The following is a 23,471-nucleotide window of genomic DNA, read 5'->3' on the forward strand; positions in this document are numbered from 1 at the left end:
AATAACTGACGCCATTTGGACAGAAAGGATTTTGTTCTTGGTGTGAGCTTAAGCTTCAAGAAGGCTACTGAGCCCTCATTTAAGGGACGGGGATCAGGTGACATTCTTAAGCTATCATCCAAACTTTACGAAGTGCTGGTCAGTATTTACCATTTGGAAGTATCTCCACTGCATGGATAGGAAACTGAGGCAAAGGGAGGCCATGCGGCTTGCTCTAGACTGGCCCCCTGGAATCAGTGAGAGTTGTGGGATGCCAAAGCTGCCTTTCTTGCTAGACCATCAGTTGGCCTATATAACTCCCAGGATTCCCTTTGCTAAGAGAAAGGCTTTGGTTTTGCTTTGAAAAAAGCCTAAAAAGAGTAGTGTGATTTAGAGGCAATGATAGCCTGGGCTTCAGAGGCAGGTATTGCTTGACTTTGGATCCTGCGTGCAACTTTCGTTCATTTTCCCTGCCTTCCCATATAGCCCTTAAAAAGTCATGTCGGCCTACAGTGTGGTTATATCATCTGCTTTTGCATATGTTTCTTGTATGAAGTGGTGGCATGTTAGATTTTTTTTCTGAACAAGTTGTTGCTAATGGAGAGGATTTGTGCCATTTTAGCATAGGATTATGTAGAGGGTTATCAATATTTTATTGAAGTAATGGACTTTTTTCATTTACTTAAGAGGGCTCCTTGGGGCAGTAGTAGTTAGAACCTTGAGTATTGTCATCAAATGCATTCAAGCTGTTGAATTCAGCAGAAGTTTGGACAAGTTAACATTGAGTATAGATTTCATCATTTGTAAAACCATGGTTGGCCCCACAACCATCCTTCTGTGATGATTGTGGGGCCAAGAGATAGGGGTTGCCACATAAGAAGACAAAACTGTCTCCCTTGTCCTGGATCTGTTTTATCTGCAGAATTTTTTTTCAGATAGATGGGGAAAAGGAAAAAATATTAATATTCTAAGTATTTCTCCATTTTTCTTGTATAAAAGACTAGGCTGGTGATTTTCAACTGGGGGCGGTTCCCCCCCGCCCCCAGGACTTTTGACAATTTCGGAAACATTTTTAATTGTCAAAATTTGGGGGAATTGCTACTGGTATTTAGAGAGGAAAGACCAGGATTACTGCTGAACATCCTGCAGTGCTCAAAGATAGATGCCCCCTCCCCCCTGCAAAAAAAAATAATAAAAAAAAATAATAACTTGGCCTCAAATGTCAGTATTACTGAGGTCGAGAAACCCTGCTCTATGCAAAGTTACTCTCTATTTTTTTCTTTAAAATGAAAAAAATTAAAATTAAAATCCCTTTAAGTTTTACTAAGTGACTTCAAAAAACTTCTAGAACCTTCTTAGGCCCTCTGGCCTCAGCCTAGCATGAATATAGAGTTTGCTTCAGTTCTTCTCATCATTGTCAGGAGGGCATGAGTTTTCTTAGGGCAGCTGCTGCCTTCTGAAACCCTGGGCTCCTGGCGTGTGTGTTAGCAAAGTGCTCAGCCCATGCCCAGCCCAGGTCCAGTCCTCACAGTTTTATCCATGGGCATTGGTCCCGCCCCATTCCTGCTGTGCTTCCTTCGTCCTCCCACTTGACCTCTTTTCCCAACTCCTTTATGAAACTTTCTTGATTTCCTCCCAGATGAATGAGGTCTCTGCCTTTCTTTGGATTCCTCACAAAGGTCATGCTTTCTCCTGGTTTTGTCTCTCACTTTCTGTCTCTCCTCAGATTGCAAGCTCTTGAGGGCACAATTCTTTTCTTTCCTGGTCTCTGGAAACACCTGAGTGTGGTTCCTCATGCATAATGGGCATGAAACAGACATTTAGAAAGTAACTCGTGACATTTTTCTTGATGAAGGCGCAAAAACTAATTTATTCTTTCATGTTGTCTTCCTTACATTGCTTTTAATATTTCTCTGTAAATGATGGTGATGGTGAAGTTCTCATCTGGCAGGTTTTTTAGAGCAACCTTTTAAATTACCCGGTCCTTAAATAATCTGGTTCACTGTTACCATTGTACTAACCTAAACCAATCCATGATGTTACAATTTAGAAAGGAAGAGAATCCTCCCCGGTATTCTACTCTGCTCTACTACCGAACTATGCTGGCAGAAAAACAAATTTCAAGAATGAAAAAGAAGAAAAGTGAGCAGACCTATCACTGTTAAGTAATGGCCTTGGTAAAAATGTGTTATTGCAACTCGGAAATGTCCCTAATGTGTGGTGCTGCAAAAATTTTACTCTCATCTACAGTTAATTGACAGGTAAACATAAAAGTTTTCTGAAATTCTGTAGTTTAGGTAATCTGAGCCATAGATTTGATAGTCTCATAAAGTTAATAGTGCCTGAGGAAGTCAATATACTAGAGTAGGTTAAGAGCTTGGGTTTTGCTAGTCACACTGCGTAGGTCGAATTCCGCCTTAGCAGCTTTGTCACTTGAGCGATTGACCTCACTGTGCTGTACTTTTCTCATCTGGAAAATGTAGATAGCAACTCTTATAAGCTGTGAGAATTTAGTAAAATATGAGATGTTGTAGTGCAGTATTTGGCATGTAGGAAATGTTTTATAAATGGTAGCTATAATCATTACTGTAGCATGGAACAAAGTATATAAAAGGCAGAAAATATGAGACTGGCACTTTTAGAGTTGGTTAAAATTTGATAGATAGGAAGACTCAGGTCGAGAGTGAAATCCCAACTTGGACCTGTTGTGAGATTGTATGCTAGGACCAATCAATAGCTACTGCCTACTGCCTCTGCCATTAGAAGTGCTGCTAACTGTCCAGTTGGGACTCTGTCTGATTTTTGAATGTAGACTTCCACTTGTGAGTTAAATTCTTAATCTCTACCTCAGTTTCCTTGTCTATAAATTGGGACAATAATGATTGAAGGTTGCCGTGAGAATTGTATGAGTTAATATATGTAAAGTGCTTAAAGAACAGTGTCTGGCACATAGTCAGTGTTTAAGAAGTGTCATTGTTTATAATTACTATCACTTATTCAGCTCATACTTGGTGTCAGGTGCTGTGCTAGGCGTACTGTAGATATTGTTTCGTTCTCACAGCAACTTTTTAAGGTAAGTATTATCAGGAGACCCAGAGTTAGAAGAACTTGCCCAGGAATATTCAGCTTGTTGTGACACTTCTAAGTGGCAGAGGTTTAACTGACCCCACTGCTTTTTCCAAGAATGTTTGCGCGCGCGCGCGCGCGCACACACACACACACACACACACACACACACACACACACACTACATTTTGTTTATTCATCCATCAGTGGAGACTTGAGTTGCTTCCAGTTTTTGGCTACTGTGACTACTGCTGCCATGAACATGGTTGTAGAAATGGTGGTGATATTCTTTGAAATACAAAAGTTTTTAATTTTGATGAAGTCCAATCTACCTATTGTTTCCTTTTGTTGCACGTGCTTTTGTTATCATGAAACCATTTCCTAATCCAAGGTCATGATTTACACTTACGTTTTCTTTTAAGAGTTTACTAGTATTAGTTCTTACATTTAGGTCTTTGATCCTTTTGAGTTAATTTTGACCTCACACATATAGTGTGAGGTCACATTTGTATTTTGTGAAATAGTGGCTCTAACCTTATCTTCCAGTTGTTAGGTCTGCTTTGTTATGCTGCTTTGTTATTCTGTGAAGTTTGAGCCCTTCCCCAGTACAGCGCCGCCACTCCCACCTCCTGAAGGACCCCAAGCCCGGCCTCTTTCAGCCCCACAGGATTGTGAACTCTGGAGTGAAGATCGGCAATAATTTTTTGTATCCTCTTCATTTTTCTTTATTCATCGTAATGGCTTATTCTTTTTTACTTATTCACCCCCTCAACATAATTTATGTTAGGCAGAAAATTTCCCTGTACCTCAGTAAGCTTCTTTGGGATGAGAAGTTAACACCTGTGTGGTGTTGCCCTTTTCTGTTCTCATTCTGAACCACATTCCAGCAGAGTGGTGCCAGGAGGGAATCTCAATGGTGTTACCTCAAGGCAACTTTCCTCCCATTTCAGAAATTTAAAAGATTTAAAGAAAGAAAATGGCAGTGTTGTTGCTAAAGCTGTAGCTTTCACAGTACTTTAAAGGGGCAGGGGGTGGGAAATAGATAGTTTTTAGTCCTTTTTCTTGTTTACCAGACCACAATCATTAAATGGCAAGCCTTTCCTGGTTTTCCCAGTATTGACAGATAATTTTTGCTCTTTAGCAAGAACAAAAAACAAAAACAGCTTAAGACTGTTTTAAAGGATTCCCCCAGCATGCATGTGTTTAAACTACACGCAGGTTTTCTGTATAATCAGAGATTTTTGGGGTTTCAGTTCCCCTTGCTGTTTAACAGTAGTTGAATTCTTAGAACAAAATGCCTAGCATTTTGGCAGCTCTGGGGTTACTGGTTTAGCTAATTACATTTTAAACCTCCTTTCCTTGGTTTTTGGAGGTAGGAAGGTAGAAGATACCCTTTTAAAAAAAGCAGTGAGCATTATTTAGTATGTTAAAAATACTAAATGTGATGTAACAAAGTTCTTATCACACCATATGTTGATGGGCTTGAGTGCTGAGCATGAGAAAAGCTTAAACTCAGCTACTTGTTCTTTCCGGAGCCTTCTTAACTGCCAGTTCCCATCTGTCTTCTAGGTCCTCTGGTTTCAGAATGATGTACACTAACTCCCCTAGCACTCACCCTGAATCCTATCTGTAGCTTCCTCTTAGACAACCCAGTGCACTAGAAGGGCTGCTTGGAGCCAAAAGCCTCACAGGGAAACTTGGTCTCCCAGTGGTTTCCTCCCAGGTTTTAGCTAAGGCCCACAACCAAGTTTGTGAAAGGAGGGCCTTTATATATTCACAAGTTGTGAATGAAGTTATAGGCTGTTCAAAACATATTGTTACAACTTCTTGTTGCTACTTAATTGGCTGGGCCTTTTTAACGATTGGGGTCTAATTGTAATTCAATACACGTTTGAATTCAAATATTGAGCTCTTACATATGTGCAAGCTGGCACATAAAGATGAGGCTGTTACACTTGGGGACATAGCGAAACGTAGGTGATTTTATTCACAAGGTACACTTGTGCTGAACATGGTTGACCGGAGGTGGACGCACAAAGAATTATTGCTGTGTGAATTCAGGGGAGAGGTGAGTCTATTTCAGAGAAGGTGCCTGGGGGAAAACTTTGGGAAGAAGGCTAAAACTACAGGGCTTTAGATGTGTGGAGGTAATCACACTCAACACCGTTTTGTAGTCTTTTGGTTTACAAAGTACTCTCACACTTCCCACCTCAGTTAACTTGGATTTCAGTCACTTGCCAGTTCCCATGAACATCTTTCCAGTAGGTGGCCGAAATCCCCATTTCACAGATGAGGAACTGAGCTTCTAATTGAGCAGTGACTAGACACAGCTGAAATTTGAGTCTAAATTCCATTTATCGCTTTTCCAGGATGTAGTAGAATGAACAAAACAGAAGAAAGACAAGCTTAGATGGTACAGTGAGTTCTTTAGGATTATGGGAGGGGCGGGTGAAGAGTGTAGAACAGGGATGAGAAGGCCAGGAGGTTACGAAGTGTGTTAAGACAAGTTGTGGGAGAACCCGTGAAGACTGAAATTCTCATAGGGCTTTGAATTTTTTTTTTTTTTTTTATATATATATATGGAATGCTTCACGAATTTTCTTGTCATCCTTGCACAGGGGCCATGCTAATCTTCTCTGTATCGTTCCAATTTTAGTATATGTGCTGCCGAAGCGCGCTCTGAATGTGTTTTTTAAAGAAATTGCTTTATTGAGATATAACTGACATACATAAACGGTGCATATCTAAAGTGTACAATTTGATATGTTTTGACATATGTATGCACTTGTGAGGCATTACCATAATCAAAATAATGAACATATCACCATGAAAAGTTTACTTGTACCCTTCAAAGGGTTTTAAAAAATTATTTTGAAATAGTTTCAAAAAACAAACTTAAAGAATAATATGAAGAAATTCTGAACACTCTTTACCCAGATTCACCAGTTTTTAAAATTTATTTATCTATTTATTTATGTGGGTGACACTGGTTAATGATTATATAAATTTCATGTGAACAATATTATACATTATCTGTATATTGCATTGTGTGCTCATCAAAGTCTGTATTTGATCCCCTTTCCCTCTTCAGGCTTACCCCTACCCCCCTCAGATTCACTAGTTTTTAACAACGCCATATTTGCTTGCATTCTTATGTAAATATGTATGCTTGTGTAAATTTATATGCACACACATTTATACACACATTTTCCTCCAACCCATTCAAGAGTAGCTGATATAAGTGGTGTTGCTTTATTCTTTAATGTTTCAGTGTATATTTTCAAAAAACAAAAGTCATCTCTTATGTATCCATAGTACAGCTATCACATTCAGGAAATTTATTATTCATATAGCATTTTTCATCCCATTTTTTTTTTTTTTTAATTCTGCATTCCAATCTTGTCAGCTTCTCAACAAATGTCCTGAAGAGCAACTTTCTTTTTCTCCTGGTACAGGATCCAGTGCAGGGTCACATAGTGCTTTTAAGCTTTACCTTTTTTAGTCATCTTTGAACAGTTCAAGTTTTCATCTTTTATGCAATTGACAATTTGGAAGAATACACACAAACTATTTTATAGAATATTAAAGGTTTTTCAGCAGGTGGGTGAATATGATCCGTTTGGGCTTGAGGAAAATGGATGGAGGTCGTAGGGAGAGTTGAGGGCGTTGGCGTTGTTGCTCAGATTACAAGAAGGCCTAGATATGGGAAGGAAATACTGACAAAATTACTTGACTGTGGATGGAACTGGAGAAGAGCAGAGGTGATTGCAGGGTTCTGATGCTCACGATCTAGACAATTAACAAAAGAGGGAGGAGTAAAGAAAAATTGCCAAAAGGAAGTTTTATGTTCCCAAGTCATATGTATACATTTCTTAATTCTTACTGGACATCATAACACCTCTGGTACTAACTGTTTAGAAAGAAGTTGTGAAATTTTAGGAGTTTTGGGCCCTGTGGCCAGATTGAAGTTCGTTGCGCAAAGGGCAGTTGCTAGTGACGTCACCCTTGGGATCAAGTGGGATAGCTGGGGCCTTCAGCGTTAGGTGGAGTGAAGTTTGTACTCTGGCTTTAAGGAATCAAGACTGATGTCAGCTTGCGCAGTCTGGTGTACCTAGTTTTAGGGAAGTTCACCGATCATTGTCTGCAAGTGAAACTAGGCATCTTTCCCCAAGTAGAGAGCACACGGAGAGCTCTACACTGAGGTTGAGTTTTGAAGAGGGAGAGGCACGAGTGGAGTTTACAGTGTTGTTAATAGACCAGTATCATTTCTGTGAGTGTTTAACAGTTCACTAGTGCACGGAGTTACCTCTGGATCTTCTGTCTAGTAGTTTCAAGAAAATTGGGAATCTTAACTGACATGGAATTATTTTTATAACTCTCCTGACACAGAGACCATTGCAAGGTGTGGGACAGGAGATCTCTCACTGATAGTTTTAGAAACAGTGTTAGGTTTTCAGTTTTGTAAAATGTTTATCACTTACATTAAACCATCCTAATGGCTTAGGATCTTACTTGGTTCTTTTGTCAGGAAACTTGGGGAGTTCATATCCTTTTAAAGTTTTTATAATGTTTTAAGTGGTGGAATTAGTTAAAAAAAGTCCCATTACCAGAATGTCTGCTGGCTAGGATTTTTTTTTTTTAATCCTATCTCAATAAGATATATCATAGAACAGATACTTTCTAAAATAGTCTTAAGTTTTAAAATAAAGAGTAGTAAAGATAAAAAAGGTTTTCACCATCTCTGGCCTCTGGTTTGACATGTCATTTAACCTCTATTATTTCAGTTTCAGCATCTATAAAATAGAGATGATGATCTGTACTGTCCTGTATTGCTTTTGACATGTATACATGCTAAGGCAAACAGTAATAGGAAGGTTATTGTTTCTATAATGTACCTAATATGAGCCTTGCTTTCGTTTAATTTGCATCTAAAATATTTTAAAGGGGCAGTCGCCTTAATGTAGAATTACCACAAGGTCATATAACCACATTCTCCCTCTCTGTGAAAAATTAGACTCTTTTTAATTGAGTTTAAGCTAATGGAAATTTAAGTATTATAAACTCTATAGAATTTTCTATTGGGATACATGTGGATTTTTTGCTCTTCAGTGTTCATGGTGGGAAATTATGGACACTTACTGAACAGTATTCAGAATTTGCTGTATTTGTTGGAAAAGTAATCTGTTAATTAACCTTGGGGACAAGTAGTGTAAGTTGTTGATACTGTATTTTATTTAGTGAGGAGATCCCTTAAGAGTTTTTAGACACCCTGTTTAATACTTAATCATTAGTATGTTTGTGCCATGTCAAATTAGTTTTAGGTCATAATGAACAGTTTTATCAACATGCCACTTGTATGGTAGTCATGGTAATGCTTTTATTCCCTTTTTTTGGCTTGAATCTAGATTAACTTTATTTTACGTTTCAATTCTGTGTGGTAATGCATTGCATTAAAGCTTTAAGCAGCTTTGTCTTTAATAATCCACTTATTATAATAAATAGTACTTTCATGATTTTACTCAAATTTATCCAATTAAAACTTTACATAGCACTAGACTTTTTGTTACTTTCCAATAACATTTGAAACTGTTTTATAATTGGTTGGCAAAGAGCTTTAGAATATGCACACAAATCTTTAATGCTGAAATGTATATTTTTTTTAAGTATATAAAAAACTATAATTCTCAATGAGATAGTTATTTTCATTAGTGAAATAATCTTATTAAAAGTTATAGACACGTTCTTTCACATGTTTAAAAAAAAAGATAATAGATTGGGAAAGTAGATAATTCCATATACTTGGAAAATAATTCAGAGTGGAGCCGATAAACTTTAAAAGTATTAAACTCATATACAGTTTTGCCCTGCTATATGTCTAGATAACCACCATTTAATTTATGGTGAGATGGTTACTCTGGCCTATGATTCCCACCCCCATTCTTTAATTGGTGTACCTTTCTTACTACACAATATGTACTAGAATTTTATAAGTGGTAGGATAAGGGTGGACAATACCTGGTAAATGATATTGAGATTTTGTTCTTTTATGGTACAATTTTTAGATGTGCTAAAGCAAAGCATTTTTGTGGGTTCTGGTAAATTTTTATGAAGCTCCTGTAGTACAGTATTTCTTTATGATCTTAGGAAGTTCATGAGTGACATTTTTGCAGTAATGTAAGTCACTGACAGCTTTGATCACACTACTGACCTGTTTTCTGTGAATGGCACTACCAAGCTGTGATAAGAACATAATCTTAAGGTGCATAAAATTTAGAATTGAGACTATCATATCTTTTTTCAGCATCTCCTGCAGAGGGTCACCTAGTCCCTCTTTATCTCCAGAGATAGAGAACTTCTTTGACTGTAGTTTGCAGAACTGACCTCTATTCTCTTTATGGGATGTACTGGCTTTTATCAGTGTCCTTCTTAAAGTATGCCAGTAAAAAGCTCAGCTACTCCTTTAGCTATGATGTGGCTATAATTTCCTGTGATCTGGAAATTATACTTTGGTTAATGCAGCCTAGGACCCTAACAGTTTGATCAGTGTCTGTATCTGTATCACTCTGATAGTTCATATAAAGCTTGCAGTCAGCAAACTTTTTTCTGATTATCTTCAAACATATTTCCCTCAGTTTTTCACATTTTTAAAAAATAACTGTTGAATGTGGAATTTTATCTTGATTTTTTTTTTTAACCCAGCATTTGAACTTGTCAATGTAATTTAATTCTATTGTTGATTTTCTTGCTTTTCTCATTTTGCTTTTTGTCATTGGGATGTTTGCTGGTCGGACTTTTGGGTATTCTTGGGATACACAGATATAAATACAGAGGAAAAAAAGGTTTATTAATAACAGTTAGCAACAGTAAGAACTAATGCCCCACAGAATCCCCACGGTCACTTAAAAAAGCCTGTGTACATGGCGTAGCCTACCAATGGCTTAATGTCTTATGGTCACATTTTTGATAGTTGGAGGAATGTATTTCAATATAATGGTTGTGTTATTTTTCAGAAGCTGGTTTCTCTTTTATCTGTATTTTATTTTATTTTTTAACTTTTCCTTTGGATGATAAGAGGAAAGATAAATAAATGCAAATTATGTTGTTTTGTTTTGATTTAGCGGTACTCTTGATAAAAGATTATTCTTTCAGCTGAGAATTTAACTGTATAACTGTTAACCATTAGCATACTTAAAGCCCTGTAAAATGACTGGCATAGGCTTAAATCTTTGATTTTAATACTAGAAGCAGATAATGCCCTGGGGAGTCTCCTCCTATCTGGAGAAATTGTTTCTCCATGCTTGCTTATAGCTCTAGTAAATTCTTGGAGAATGGGCAAATTGGAGGAAACTGGAAAATAAGTTTAAAGGATTGAAATTTATCAATAACAAGAGTAACAAAGAGCTAACTTTTTGTTTTTTATCACTTTGTGTGCTTGGCATAGAGCTGCACACTTTTCGTGCACTGTCCTTTCACCATCTTAACAGTCCTGAAAGAACTACCTGCCAAGCCCTGTTTTACAGTTGTGGTGGAAGTGGCTCAGGAAATAGTGGCATTGACAGAAGGCATGGCTACTTTCGTTTAGATATCTTTGACTTGGGAAAGGCAGGTTTGTCTTTGCCAGAAAAGAAAGAAGCTGCCTGGGTGAGCTGGCACTGGGGGAATGATATCCCAGAATGTCGTGTTGAGACTCTGCCAGTTTAATCATGGTTTTTTGTTTTTTTTTTTTTTTTTAAATACTTCTTCTGTACATCTAGCTCTTTCCACAGTTATGAAATTTGAGATTTTTTATTTTAGAATGAAGGATAAGTCTTTAACAGAATATAAGGAAACTGTCAAACTCATTAATTAGGAGAGATTATACAGATCTGATATAATACTGCATACAAATAATTATGTAATGCCAAAGAATAACAATCCATCAGATATCTTCTGAGCAGCCTCAAACATTTGTAGACAACCGCTAGTCTCACAGAGTGCTTTAAGGTTTTTTTGAGAAGTGGGAATAGCCCCATTTTTATACTGCTTTTTACTGCTGGAATACCAGTGGAAATAAAAATTGAGACAAGCTTATGAGATAACTACCTTTTTATTGAGTGCTTATTTTGTGCTATATGCTAAGGGCATATCTAGTTCTAATTCTTATTCCATCCATATAAAGTAGATAATGTTCCGGTTCCCTTTCTTCGAAGCAGAAATCAAGACTTAGATATTTTAGGTAGCTAACATAGTTAATTAAAAATATCAACCTGGAATCAAATTCATGCCTATCTGTCTTTAAGGCTCTTAGTTTTAACTATTCTGCTCTTCAATTAAATGACATTTACTCTTCACTCTGCCTTCATCACCGAAACGTAATCCTATAATGTGGAACACAGCTCTTAGGAGCTTGGAAGAATGAGAAGTGTTTATTTTATTATGAATTGGCGTTTTTACGTGTGCATTTAAAGTTCTTACATCTTGAACTACTCTGGAAAGAATACTTAAAAATGCAGATGATGTAATTTTCACAGGTGTGTCACATGTTGGTTTCTATTTTGCAAATGAAAAAATGAGTCTGAAGTGGTTATTATTTGTTCAGTGGCCTAAAGTGTGTGTACTGTGGCTCCGTGTCTCCATTGGCTAGGACTGAATTCCCCATCTGGCCCTTGGATACCAGGCCATGTTATCCGGTCTTCCTCTTTTCCGTCAAAAGAATCTGAGCTCTGCAGAGATAAGCCACCTTTCTCTTTTTAGTGGTAAATGTTCTTAATAACCATTTACCTTTTTAATTTCCTTAGTCATTAGAGGTAGATTGTTCCCTAAAATATTATTTCTTTTCCTCTCATTTCATTTGGATTCCATGTAGAGATAAATATTTTTGTGCATTTTAAAGGTCTGTTTAGTTATTTATATTTAAAGTGGCTTGGATTCAGGAAGGTGGGCGGGGTCTCTGTATATGTTTGCATGCTAAGGTAGGAGGTCTAGAGCAGAAAGGATTTCACTTGGAAAAAGAACACCTGAAAAACTCAGAATTTGTTAGTGTTTCCTCTGCGACTCTACCAGCACTACCTATGAATTGCATATGGCACTTGAAGTTAGTTGCTACTTTTCTCCCCCTGTTCCCGGCCCCTCCTTCCGTCGAGACTACCTTGTAGTGCCAGTCCATTTTTTTTCATTCCTTGGGTCTCCTTTAAGTCTTATCGTAATTGTGCTTCTTTCCCCTTGCATCTACCCCAACTCAGCACAGAAACAAAGCTTCATCTTCCCTCTGTATGTCACTCTGGTTTTGTCCCTGTCTAGCTTCTAACATGTACCTCCTGTAATAAATAACATTCCTCTTCATAGCCTTTTCTTGCAGCCAAGTGACTCCCCATTATGAAATCCCTTTCTGCCGCTCCTACCTGTGATTTTATTGATAGACTTCTTGTCCTTCCCTGTGTGCATTTTGCCCTTTGCTGAATGAGCCTCTTCATCTGAAATCTTTTCCCCCAACCACTTCATCAGACGTACGTTGTCTCATCCTCAAGACTCATTTCCTCTGCAGAACTTTGTAGAGGTGCCTGTTTTGTTTCTTGTCTTTTTATCAATATTTCCGTCTCTCTTTTTCATACTTCTTCAAACATTAGACCCTCTGTAGAGATCCTTAACTTTATTTTTGGTTGTGTGTGCAGTATTCTTTTCTCAGAATGTTCTACTAAGATATTTGTGTTCCATTTAAGTAAGTAGTACAAATAACTTTAAAACACTTTTGAATTCAGAAAGACCTTTTTTCTTCCTTTCCCACCCAACATACAATTTAATCAGAAAATTCTGTCATTTCTATCTTCAAAAATAGCCCAATTTCCTTCCACTTCTCACCTCTTCTGCTGATACCCCCTGTCCAAGCCATATAATTTCTCACCCTTTTTTTTTTGCTGCATCTCCTACCTGGTTTCCTGCTTGGGCCTTCACTTCCGTTCTGCCTGCTGCCTGTAGGGCCAGAGCAAGTCTCTGCTGGAAACCGTCCCCTGCTGCCTGGCTCCCTCCGTGTAAAAGCTGAGGTTCCTCCAACGGCCTGTGAGGCTTCTCTGGCCTGATCTCCTAGTCATTTCTCCGACCTCCTTTCCCTCCTTTTCATATCCCTCTGGTCCCGTTGACCTTCTTGCAGGCCAGGCATCCTCCTGCCTCGAGGCTTTGGCACCATCCTTTGCCCCTCACCGCTTTTCTTCAGGTATCTGAATGGCTGATTTCTTTCATGTCACCTCCCTTACTCAGATGTTACCTTTTCCGCGTGCCCTTCTCTGACAGCTCTGTTGATAATGGTAGCCTCCCCCATCCCTAGTACATCCTTCCTACTCTCCTTTGCTTAATTTTTTTTCATGGCATTTATTGCCACCTGACCCTACTGCATGTGGTCTGCCTGTCAGTCTCCTCTCTAGAGCATGGGCTGCACAAGGACAAACATTTTCTGTCTGTTTTGTTCATTCCTTTGAACCCAGAAGATAGTAGATGCCCAGCAAGTGCTTGTTCCACGAATGTACTTTCCAATACGTTCGAGTTCACCATATGCTTTCTACCTTACTAGGGCGACTGGGAGTGGGCACTGGGAGCATCCCCTTTTCTGGCTCCTAATGCCTTTTGGAGGTATTGAAATATCTCTTCTGAACTATATTTTGATTGGTCTCCTAGCTACTTAAAAATGGTCTTCAAGCTAGGAAGGCCTCTCAGGAGGCCTGTATAATGTAGTGTATGTTAAATAAGTGACCTTATTTTATATAAATCCAGCAGGCTCTGGATGAGGGTCTAAGGCTGGGCGGGGGGAGGGCGGGCTCTGTGCCCTGTGGATCTGCACTCTACTTTCATCACTTTCTTTCTGCTCTTTTTGGTTCATGTTTGTTCAAATAGTCTAAATGTTTTCTGAACGGCTGAGGTTGGAAGGCTGGCCGCCAGGTGAGAAGGGTATTGCTACACATGTACTTTTTCTCTGGAGGGCCCAGGGCCTTGGCCTTCCACTGACTGTGCAGCACTGAAATTCCTCATTATTCAGCATCATTCTCATATGAGAACTTGTCCCTCTGTTCCTTAGCTTTCCTTTTTGCAAAATAAGGTGGACTGACTATATTTTCAGGTCTTTTATAATTTCAGTGATGTCGAGTCATGTAGGCTACTTTCTGGGTAGCATTTTCAGATGAATTAAATGCAGTGCCATCATATCGCAGGATTGTACTTTGAAACAGAGAGTCACATTCCCAGCGGTGCTCTTGCCTTTCTAAAGTAGACCCAGCTCATGGTCAGCACATCTCTTGATGGTTGTATAGATCTAGCCTCAAAAGTTTCAGGCACTGGAGGAGATGGAATAGCCGGGACCAAGCAGGCAGCAGACAATTTGGCTTTTAGAAGCATGGCCAGTGAACTTGCACATAACCACTGGCGCCAAGTTAGTTCCTTGGGACTTTTCCAACATCTGTCTCTGTATTGAATTTTGTTCTTATTCCTGAAATAGAGTGGCCACTGAAAGCAGGAACTAGGACTGCTGGAAAATACCTTTGGAAACCACTATGGTAGAGAAAAGGTAACTGCCACTAGTTGAAATGCTGAGTTGGATGGTAGTTTATTTCTGTTTTTTTCTCTTTAGGGGAGGGGCTTGATTTACTTTGTCTGTTAAAGCTCTTCACAGGCACTTAGAAAAATGAGCCATTTAATGGTACTAGCCATGAGTGTCCAACTTTAAATCTTGTGGGAGCTGTCCTGTCAGTCCTGGTTCCAGGATCCTGATGGAAGACTATAGAACCGAAGAAGCAGGGCTGCCAGGCAATCAGTGAGATGATTCTGTTGTGGCCTGAGCTCATGTTTGTTCAAGTGACCTTAATGTGCTTCCTCTTTGGGGACCTGTTTTAAATGTAGATGATAACGCCCCACTAAACTCAACCAAGTTAGGAAATTCAAATTCATAGTGCCTGTGACTTGGCCACACTGCCCCCACACACATCAAGGCCTTAAATCAGAGAGACTACCTTATACAGTAACACTCAAATTGCATATGGGAGCCAAGTTGCAGTTGCTGTGGGAACTGTAACTTTGAAGTTCCAGACTTTGATATGATTAAAGTCTGAGACTTAAAGACCCTCTGTGTGTGGTAACTTTTTTTTCTTTAAACACCAAACTGAAAATAAAAATCGATTTAGATTGGGGAAGGGTTGGAGAAACAGATCAAGGGAGGAGGCCTCTTGTAAACCACATGTAACTGTGTCACATCCTTCTGTGCCTAAGGAAGAGAGAGATGACAGGCTACTGACCTTTCACTCTCTTTCTACTTGTAGCTTTTCTTCACACAGACCCTGCCCTCAGCACACATGCCACTTTCCAAAAGAAGATACTTTGACTTTGCTATGTTTCATTGACCTAGTGATAATCTTTATGGAGAAATGAGTTTATGTGTGTTAGTTATTCTTTTTAACCCAGATCTCAAGATTCAAATACTTAGGATCATCTAACAGATATCTTAAAATTGTGGTAGGTAAAAGTTTAGTTCTTTTCCTGCATATTGTGGATCAAAAAAGTATGGAGAAAGGGAAAATAAAATTTGTGGATCATTTCCTCTTTTTAAAAGTTGACATTAAAATTTGAGATCAATTGATATACCAGCAGTGGAATTGACTTAAAAAAAAAAAAAACAAGAAATTTTGTTCCTAGGACTTTAAAATTTCTGGGCCATAGAAATTGTAGGATCAACTTACCTTTTGAAAGAAATCTTCTTAGGTAGAATTGCACTTGTGTATGTATATGTATTTGTGTGTGTGTATATGTGTGTGTGTGTGTGTGTGTGTAACACACATCATAACACACATCAAGAATCCGTTCTCTTTTTTTCCTTAAGGTTGAAAAGCTGAGGTGTCATCCTGAGACTTAATTTTACAGATTCATGGAGGAGACCCTGTAACTTTTTTCCCCCTCATATATGGTGCGTTCTTTTAATATTTGAATGTCTGTTACATGCTTTGTGCCTGCCATACTCTATCCCATTTGATCTTGATAGAACCTGATGGGAGAGGTGATAAAGCCCAGATTTTTTGTCCATAAGACTTTAGGTCTCCATGGTGCGACAGCTAATAAATGGAAAATAGAGAATTGGAACTTCCAAGTGCAGTGACTTCTCTGACAGGCCTCTCAGAGCCTACTGACCCTGTCCTTGGTGATTCCTGCAGAAGGCAAGGCAAAGCCATGCCCGCTAGTTCTTAGGGGTTTTTTTGTTTGTTTTTTTAACTGTCAATAATGCTTTATCTGTGATGGCAGGAGAAAATGGCTCGGGAGTGTAGAGTTTAAAATTTGTTAATACTGGAAAATGAGAACACCACTACACTGAAATACAGTTTCTTATGTTTGCCTTTATATGTGTTCTTTCCTTACTTCCCCATTTGTGTTTAGGGGGCATGAGAAGAGTCAGGTGAGTAGGGAATGGGCAGATAAGTCAGTGGGAACTCCTAGCAACTTGTATTACCACCCAGCACTATTTCATGGAGATGGGATGGAATGATGGCTTCACTCTCTCAGTGTAATTGGCAGAGCTATGGATTCTTTTGTCTTCAGATGTATTATACACCAAGAACCTTATATATAATTCTAAACTAATTGGTCATACCCTGAAATATATACCATACTTACCTGATACTGGCTACAGTGATGATGTCTTGTTAGAAAAGGTTTGTTTTTTTTTTTTTAATGTACTGAACCCACTTTAGCACAATTTTGGTAACAAACAAGATTACATTCTAAAATGGTGTTATCAGTGGTCTTCAGAACCTATAAGGTCATGTAGAATATGTTTAAATAGCAGGATAGAACAAACTCACTGTTCCCAGGATATACTGTTTGCTCATTCTAGTAATTTTATCTGCAGACATGATGGATTTTACAGTCTATATGCAGTATAGATGTCAGTGAATAAGCATTCATTTTTGTTGAAGATGTCAACGTTCCCCTCAACTTTTAATTGAGAGCCTGTAATATCTAAGACTTGGGGTACTGAAATATATGTATATGTTTGTGTATAAATAAATGTAGTTTTATAAAATCTGGCAACCTTAACAAATGGTGGTGAAAGATTTTGGCTATCATTAACAGCATTATCATGTGGTTAATAGTTTCCATAAGCAGCACTTTTATCTTGATGAAATGCATGCATTTAATTGGTTATCTTGGCCCACCAGGTATTTGTTGGTCAAAAACTTAATTTTCTTTCTGTTTATATTATTTTTCCTTCTAGGCATTTGTGCAGTATTGTTTTTATAGCTCATATTGAAAACATGCCTTTTTAAAGTGCATTATAATATAGAGCTTTGTTTATAAAAAAAAAAAATTAAAAATGCTAAGGCGGGATGACAGTTATTTTTATATTTTCCTGTAAAAACAGCCTCAGTTAAGTGAGCCACAATGAGCCATGATGTATTTCCTCCATCAGGATGGAAAATAAGCCATTTATTATTTCAGGTCTGACTCACAGTGAACCTGCTGACACTGGGATGTTTTAAAATCATAATCATAAGGAACAGGTTAGGGCAGAAACTTGGACGTTGGGCCAAGGATTGCCTGCTTATTAGAATGTTTTACAACTTGGATGCTTTAGGTTTCCTGGCACAGTGTCCTAAACCTCACACACTAAACACTCCTTGTTGTACAATTATTACTTGCTGGTTTTAGATGGTGCCAAATAGACAGATGCTTCATCATAATCACCATTTTTTAATTTCACTGTTACAGACATATATGTTGTTCTCTCCTCTCTCCTGTTCCACTGTGCTTGTCTTCCTTCCCGCTCTGGGCGTCCCTAGTTAATAGCGGCACGTGGGGTTGCAAAGAAAACCAGTGACAGTGAATACAGTTATCAGAATTGTCATATGATAATAGATGTGCTTCTTTATCAGTACATTAAAATAACAGGATTTAGTGGCCAGTCACCGTAATTTTGAGGTAATTACTCATCACAAGTAAATAATATTTTGAATTTTTGACAGCAAGTATAATATGAAGGTATCAGATTTCCATTGGTGTCAAAGTCACAGGTACTGCTAATACTGTTACATTGTCAGTTTTCATAATGGAAAGAAATGCTATGTTTCAGTGAAAGGTTAGTAAAAATAAAAATGTATGTTTTTTCTCCCTTGTACCTAAGTTTACTAAATCCTTTGAATTCTATCCATAGGCTCCAGGTTAAGAACCTTTGGCCTTGAGGGATTCCGCCCCCCCCCCCCCCACGCCCCCTATAGAATATCTTCAGACACCAATTTGAACATATGCAAATCCAGTCTTTTTTGAAGACAGTACTGTTCTACTGTTCTTAGTTTAAAAACCAGAAGGAATGTTTCACTTTGTTTTCCTGGTCAAATGCTGGTTAACTATCTATAGTCCACAATGGACAAATTGGTTTTTATTTTTCTAAGAAGATCACCAACTGTTTTGACATCAAAAGATAGGTTCCTTCAAACCTATATTTTTCGTGTTGTTGCATAAATGGTATTCATGCATAATTCTGTACATACACCAAGCATATAATACTGTGTATACTGATACATAAAACATGCATTATGTATCATTACATCCTTTCAAAAGGAAGTACAAATTAACCTTGGCATGGCAAGTAGAAGGAAAAATAAGAAGTAGGCTCCTAGTTTGGTATTCTGTCCTTCGGATGACTTTATTCCATGTGTTTTATCATCTAAATGTAATTTTATTTCAAGTCTACTAAGCTTCAAAAGTTACAAATGATAAAGATAATTAAGTTGAAATAGTTTTAATAACATAGACCTATGTTCTGGAATAAGAAAGTAGCTAAATCGAAGGACATTTACATTGAGTGTTATTGTTTAATGTTGCCCCGATTTGGAAACCTTTAAAAATATAAAAAATTAGTGTGTTTTAATATTTATTCCAGCTGAGGGTTTTAAAGCAATCTTTGAAAAATCTTTAGTACATGTACTCCCTTCCCACCTATCTGTAGGATCCATCATCTAAGCTGAAAATTATCTTCTAATAAATTAACTGTGATCGTGACAAATCTTACTGCTTAGAAGGGAGGAGGCATTTCCTGAGGTGATACTGAAAGGATACATTTTTTTTCCCCCTTACATAATAACCTACCTTCAGAATCAGTAAAGCACTTGGATGACATTTTAATTTGGAGACATGTTCTTTTCTGAAGATAATTCAAATAAAAGATGGCCTCAAGAATTTAGTAAAATGGAGATAAAAAAAATTAGGTGGTTGCTATTTTGTTTAACAAGGCACTTATATACTCTGAGGGGATACAACGGTGATAGATAATGAGAAGTATGCATTTTTGACTTGAAGTGTAAGACATTCTATCAGCCCGCTTTTGCTGCATAACAACCTCAAAATCTCAGTGGCTTATCCACCAATAAGCATATAGTTTTTGCTCACATGTATGAAGTTGCCTGGGGCAGCTTACTCTTTTTCTCACTTTGAGGCCCAGGCTGGAAGGTAAGTGACATTCTGTAATGATGTCTGATGCTCAAGTTGCTTTTAAGCCTATGTTTGTATCGGGTTCACTAACATCTCATTGGCCAAAATAAGTCACATGGCCAAGCCTGAATTTAAGGAGTAGGGAAATGCACTTCATCTTGCCAGGTGCCATGGAAATAACTACATGGGGAACAATTCAGACCGACAATTCTTTTTACCACAAATGCTAAAAGTGTTAGCAGCTGAAGGAAGCAGTTGGTTATGAGATTATATGCTGTACTACCTTGCTGCCTTTGGCTTTTTTCATTTCCTCTGCCCCAGGAAACACCAGTTCAGCTTTTCATATGACTTTGGACTGATTTGAACACAACACAGGGGGACACAGGTTAGGGGCAAGAGAATGGAGCTGAGATATAGAAGATCTGGATTTTAAATCTGGTTCAACTTGAGACCTGCTGGCAGACCCCAGGCAGTTTGTGTAATTTGTCTCTGTCTTGGGCCACTTGTTCTATAAAATAAAGATGTGGGGCTAGTCTATCGCTGTCGTTCCTTTTACCACTACAATTGAGATTTCATTCCCTATCTGTATATGCAGGTTTCATTTATTGGCACCTCCAGTCCACCTTTATGTTGCCAGGTATCAGAAAGTTTGTAAAACTTGGGAAACACCCAAGGGCAAAAGAAATGACTTCAGTAGCCAAAGGAGGTCAAATAGTGGATGAGAATAAAAGCATTGAATGTATAGGGTCTAATTGTATCTAATTGTACTGTACTAAGTAATGTGGAATAATGACTACTGAATGCTATATTTAGGGTTATAGAATCTTTCAGTAGGCTCTGAATTCCCTGAGAGCGGAGACAGTACCTAACTTTATCTCTTCCCTCTTCTTTCTGGTCACTCATGGGAAATTAGTGAGGGTACAGCTAGAAGTGTCTCCAAGAAGAATGTGGGTTTTCTGTGCTCATATTTAGTAACTGTGGTGGATAGTTGCCTCTGGGGATTTGGAATGTTATGTAGCCCAAGGACTGCAATGTTGATGTGGACATCACATACTCTCTTTGCTATGTCTCCAGCATTTTGTTAGGCACTCAGTGCAGTACAAGAAAATAATGGTCACTGTCCAGTTTTCCAGTTCTTGCAGTTGTAGCTCCATGTGTCTTCTGTCACTGAAGCCTGGACAAGGAACACAGGAGACATGCAGGAGGCAACAGTGATCTCTGGCCGGGAGGGACAGGGGACCCTTACTTGTAAGAAATTTTGAGGGTTTTAGGGAGCCTCTGGGAAGCACGAAATGGCACAGTATATTTTGGGAGCCTGAATACAAAGTCTGAAGGGAGAGGGAGAGTGAGGCAAGGCTTTAGAGGAAGGCAGGTTGGATCTGAGAGCCTTGGCATAATGTTTACTTGAAGGAAAAAAGAAGCCACCAAGGGGTTTTAAGCAGGGTCAGGATGTGATCAGATGTGCTTTTTAGAAAATGGGGAACAGGAATGGCAGTGAGGAAGTTGGATGGATGAGGACGCAGGGCCCTAAGATGGAAGTATGGCTTAGGAAAGAGAAATAGAGGGACAGTGGCAAGTAGAGTGTAGCATAGACACCCACTTCCACAGCCCTCCTCAATCCCTCTTGGCACCTTGCCTCTCCCCTGCCCTTCCAGAAAATAGAGAACGTGATGTGTGGTCATTTGAAACTCCCTTTTCATAAACGATACTACTTTTGAAATGTTGCTAGTCTTTGAAAGAGTGTTTTTAAGCTAGATAGCTTCAGGTGACAGGATGGGTGTGGTATAGTCTTGGTGTTGAAAGATGATATAACCTCAGTTTGGTAGTCAACTTGGTATGCTTGAAACCACCTTGATCACTAAAGTAATGGATGTTATTTTGATCTTCAGTTTTTATAGTTGCTTCATTTTGCTATCTAACGTTTGGAAAAATTGTCTTTACAGTGTTTTGGTTGGGTAGACCAGGACTTTGAGTAAATTCCACTGCATTATTATGTCAGGATATCTTTCCTGTTGTCCTTGGTTTGTTGATACTTTTATTATCGCACAGCCCAAGTACATCTTCTAGATGATTAGGTTCACAGTTTCTAACTTTAAACACTTGTCAGCTGATATTAGTGGTTTGTGTTGGCAGCACTTTTGGTGTAGTTTGTGGCATTCTTTTACACACTAGTTGCTTGTTTTTGCTGGCCCTGCATCTCCAGTGATTACCTGAGATACTGTTCCTTCACTTTGTGTAGTCGATGATGACACAACACAGCCTCTGCCTTAAGAGGCTAACAGGTGAACTTAAGTATTATGGGCAAGTGAATAGAGAAATGTAAAAGGGTTTCTAGGTGCTAGAAAGGTCACATTGGGTTGAAAGCACCAGGAAAAATATGGCCCGCACTTACGATGAGAGCTGAAGTGTGAGTAGAATTACAACGGGCTGAGGCTGTGTTTTGGGCTGGAAGGGAAGAGATACAGGGTGGTAGGAGCAGTCTGAACAAAGGGATGGTCGTGGGAGGGGGCGGCATGTAGAGGGAATTGAGAAGTGCAGTTGGAGTTGGATTACTGGCAGGAAAAGTGGGGGCCCGTCATTTCTTATTGAGAGTTGGAAGCTATTGAGCAGAGAATTTTTCATGTGTATATTGCTAACAGTAATACCGTTAAAGCTTTAAGCACCAATTGTAACAGCATCTGCAAACAGATTGAACTTGTCTTCAAAATATCCTGGAAAGATCTACTTGTTTGTTTCTTGATCACAGAATAAAATGATAGGATCAAGTAATAAATTTTGAGTTATTTTTCTGTGTAGTTATCTATTCTTGTTGACATGTACTACTGACTTTTAGTGTTGACTTTTTTCTACAGTGCATGGTTTTGCTAAAAATAAGGATTTGATGATAAAATATGTAATATGTATATATTATATATATATAGATACTTGGAAAATTTGAATTATCAATTTTGTCTACCTAAAGCATGTTAAAAGGAATTATAACTTCATTGAGAATAGTACCTTTTCCTGGGGATTCCTGTTCCTTTACTATTACAGACTCAGAGTGTTCACTTAAGGGTTTTAAAAAATGTTAAATCACGTTTTTGTGAGTAAAATAACATTACTACCCAGTTTTGTTATTTGATTTTTAGTAAATCTAGAGCTATGTACCAGCTTTTAAATTCTGTGAACAGATTTCAGGTTTCTATGGCATTTAACAAATGTGATTATTCATAGTAAAATCTGCATTCCTTGAAGCAGTTTCAGAACCAGAGAAAAGAGTTTGTATCAAGCAGAAACCAGTTGGATTTTAGGAAGAAGTTAACATACAGCTGTGTTACTCGCTGTAATGTTAAATACACTTGGTTTCCGTCTGGAAGAAGATAACACCTTAACCTAGTGGGTTGTGCTCTGTTCTACATAAAGATATTTTTAGAGATGACAGTAATATTTACAAATATGTGAGCAAATGGAGAGCTGTGTAATGTAGAGCAAGTATTGCCTGTTAGGATATTTCAAAGAGGAAATATTCCAGCAGAGAAAGAAAGCCTTATGGCGATTAAGTGTAGTGTTAACCTTTTTAGTCATCTGTAGTATAGATTGTGTATGTGTGCCTTTTCATCAATGCTGGGCATCAATTCTAATATAGGTGTAGAGAACAAAAAGGAAAGATAAACGTGCTAAAAGAACTATAGAACTATACATACAGACTATACCATGTATTCCAAAGTCTAGGAGAATTTTTTAAAAATCTAGTATCCAGCCAAGTATGAGATAATTGAGAGTTACCTGTGGTGATATGTGCACATTAATTAGCTTGTAAATACATGCATATACATATACAGTATCACTGTACAGATTTTCCAGAAGATGGACTTGTAGGAACAAGTAACATTCAAGTCTTATACATTTAAAGTGTTAAGATAGTGCTTCTTGGGTGGAACGTCATTATTTTTTAATTTTTTAGTGGAAGTTGAAACAATTCAGGCTTATTTTATCACATTCAACATAAA

The 23,471-nt window shown here is 38.1% G+C and overlaps 1 protein-coding gene and 1 non-coding gene across 2 annotated transcripts in view; one reads left to right on the top strand and one right to left on the bottom strand.

Annotated features, from left to right (window-relative positions):
- The window catches only part of FOXO1 (forkhead box O1), an 84,327-nt gene that overhangs the window by 17,644 nt on the left and 43,212 nt on the right, over positions 1 to 23,471 (top strand). The window lies entirely within an intron of this gene.
- On the bottom strand, positions 5,619 to 5,721 carry LOC111745857. Its single transcript, XR_002782825.1, has one exon. It is a non-coding gene; the product is annotated as a U6 spliceosomal RNA (small nuclear RNA).

The sequence above is a fragment of the Pteropus vampyrus genome, unplaced genomic scaffold (genome assembly GCF_000151845.1).
Source record: "Pteropus vampyrus isolate Shadow unplaced genomic scaffold, Pvam_2.0 Scaffold167, whole genome shotgun sequence".
NCBI lineage: Eukaryota > Metazoa > Chordata > Mammalia > Chiroptera > Pteropodidae > Pteropus > Pteropus vampyrus.